Genomic DNA, 3610 nt, shown 5'->3' with positions numbered 1-3610 from the left:
AGTGCCTTGTTGATATTAATGCTAATATTTTAAAATTGTGGTTATAACTTTTTACACAAAATCAGAAGACAAAAACATTTTTTCACTCTTTTAAGTTGTTCTAGAAAAAGGTCTTCTTTACCAAAGGAATATACAACAATCCCAAACCAAGCTTAATCGGATAGTGCTGAACCAAAAGTGGAACACATTAATGTGTTCCTTAATAACTTTTTTTTAAAAAAAATAAAAAATCCTTTTTTGTGCTTGGGAATTTGTGACCTCACAAAAGAGTTGATGATCACATAAAAAATGCAGTGCCGATATTAGATTTGAGGGATGGATCAAATCACGATAAAGAAAATTTGATGATTTTTATATCAGGTGGAAAGTCTCTCTATTTTTAGTCCATAAATTAAATAGATAAATTGAAATCATAAAAAGAGCAAAACAAACAATAGATTTGTTGTTAAAATAAAAGTGCGGCGATATCACAATTCACATGACATGTTGTAACAATTTCAATATAACAAGAGTGGGTCATGTGCACAAGTTCAGAAAACAAAAGTCTCAAAAATGGAGAGATTCAACCCAAAATATCATAGAGACAAATGTTCTTTTTTATTATTAAATCACACACTTAATTTACAAAATTCCAAATTTGGCCCCACAAATATTTTTGTGGCTTGTTGAAGAGTCTTGACTATATACAATGTAAAAAGAAACATTTGGCAATACAATAGAACAATTTCACTAGAGGACAATGGCCATGTGCTTATTTGGTGGCTTGAAGCAATGTATTAGTTCTCAAGATTAATGATTTTGTTCTATCATGTTACTTCAACTGACATAAAGTTAAGAGCATAAATCGACATAGGTCATATATATCTTCATGTTGACCTTTAAATCTTAATAATACATAGAGATCGATAGCTTAGATTGGACATAATTCTGTATTTTTATCATGCTATTTTGATATATGCATACAAAATGTATTAAGATTATTAAAAGTATCTCTTTATTTAAAATCTTATCTATCAATATATAGTGATAATTCATAAAACTTTCTTGCAACTCTAGTCCCTTGTCTATAGGAGTAATTGTCACCTCCAAACTAGCAAACTTCACAAGTGATGAGTTTTATATTGAGTTCGAGGAACTTTCAAAAATAGCAAAGATTTAAAATATAATGAGGCAAAATAGTTATACATTGCTTAATTACGATTCATAGCTACATGTTAGAGGAAGAAAAGAGACGGACGAGCGGGAAATAAAGAGAGGTGGATTATATGTATATATCACTGATTGTATTTGTATATCTGGTGGATAATTTTATATTAGTATGTATAATATGTATGAGTGAATACAATAGTATAAATAAATACCATTTGTATCTGATAATCTAGCATATTAACTTCGCAAAATTACAAATTAGTGGGATCAATGCTCTTAATTTGTTTGGCAGATGTCCAGCACATTAATATTATAACTCGAGATATATCTAAGCAAAAATAGTTAATTACCTTATTAAAAAAAAACTTTTAAGTTAAAAATATAAAATAAAATTGAAATGACTTTTAAATCAAAAAATAAAAAATAGGAGGAGACCTATTTTTGATTTTTGACTTATTTTAAGTCATTTTAAATTTATTTTAACTTATTTTTGACCTTGTCAAATATTTTCTAACTTATTTTAACTCATTTTTGACTTATTTTAAGTCATTTTTTATATTTGTCAAACACTTTCAAAAGTCAAAATTGACTTAAAAATAAGTTTGACTAAATTTTAAGTCAATCCAAGCACCTGTCTATTTCAATGGGAGTAAATAGAATGTGTTGTAAACCGATCTTTAATCCATGAATGATATCAATCAATTTAGTGAGAGTGTTAGTAGCATTGGGATTGGTTTCCCAAAAAGAAAAATGTACGGTTAAATTTATATGCAAGGATTAGAGAATATATAAGAAATAATGGATTTTAAGCACATAAGTTACTAACAACTTGAAAGATAGGTTAATATTCAAGTGTGATAATTAAGTGTGTTTGGTAGAATGAAAAATGATTTTTTTAAAATGTTTATTTTGGAAGGCAAGTAGATTGCTTACGTAATTTTTAGTATTTGATAAATAAGTAAGAAAATATTATTTCAAAAATATTTAAATATTATTTAGCAAATACTATAGAGGCAAAATGAGACGGGGAGTGGAGGTTGGGGGTGGCGAGGGTGGATGGTCAAGCAATGGGGGTTGGGAAGATTGGATAGATGCACAAGAGGGGGTCACCAGGTTCACCTAAATCAATGCTCCCTATTCGAAATCTTATATAATAGTGTTATATTTTTAAAAATATATATAAATATAGATGTGTGAAGCCTCATGACTCCAAGTATCATAAAATGCAATGATGATTGGGTGCATCTCTCTAAGTGAGATTAGAAATTTAAATCTTACATCCATCTAGTTTTATTTTTCTTTCTAAAATTGGTTAACGCCTTAACACCTCTCTAGGCGGTTATTGGTAGAACTTTATATATATATATATATTTAATCTTTCAGAATTTTCAAATTTGTCGCATTGAAAATTTCTAACATTTTTAGCATTGTATTTTTTTTTAATATAATTAAATCAAATATGTATATTGATACTAGTACTACTAGATGATATAACATACAATCAATGGGTTTAGTTGATCTCAATATATAGAAACTCTCAAAAAGAAATTGTTACTTTTAAAAAAAAAATCAATGATCATCCGTCAATTTTAATTTTTTATAATAACTAACGGATGAACACCGATTTATAAAATGCAAAATTGCAGTTGAAGAGCATATATAAAAATAAAGAAATCATAAAATGAGTATTTTGTGTTTAAATGGTACAATAAAAAAAAATAGAATTGCAGGGTTAATCTTTTATTATTTTTTTAAAACAATACATTTTTTTCACTCTCTTAGAGAAAGTGTGATGCTCACACTCTGCCAAATCAATTAGAAGTGCCAAAATGAAACATAAAAATTGGAGTTAAAGGGTCACAATGGAACAAGATTAAGTTGGAGTGCCAAAATGAAATTTAGGGACAAGTTTAAGGGTCTACATATGTGTTTGGCCAAAAATTTAATTGTCTGCAGCAACTTTGAACCCGTTTGGATTGGGTTAAAAAAAGTACTTCCTCTGTCCCTAATTACTTGTCAACTTTTGAATTGACACACCTATTAAAAAATCAATAATTGACATAGTGAGTTTACCATTTTACCCCTATTAATTATGAAGTGGATGAATTAAAAGCTTAATTTTTTCAAGAAGTTCTACATTTTTCAAAGTAATTAATTGAGGGTATAATAGGTAAAAAAAATTGTCATTTCTTGATTTATCAAAATAGACAAGTAATTAGGGACAACTAAAAAAGGAAATATGGACAAGTAATTAGGGATAGAGAGAGTAGCTTTTAAGTCAAAAATAAAAAGTCAAACTGAAATGACTTTTAAGTAAAAAAAAAAGAGTAGGGGAGACCTACTTGTGGTTTCTGACTTATTTTAAGTTATTTTTTACCTTGCCAAACAATTCGTACCTTATTTTAAATCATTTTTGACTTATTTTAAGTTATTTTTTATATTTGTCAAATACTTACAGAAA

Source organism: Solanum tuberosum, unplaced genomic scaffold (assembly GCF_000226075.1).
Source record: "Solanum tuberosum cultivar DM 1-3 516 R44 unplaced genomic scaffold, SolTub_3.0 scf00134, whole genome shotgun sequence".
NCBI lineage: Eukaryota > Viridiplantae > Streptophyta > Magnoliopsida > Solanales > Solanaceae > Solanum > Solanum tuberosum.
This window is presented reverse-complemented; position numbering follows the sequence as displayed.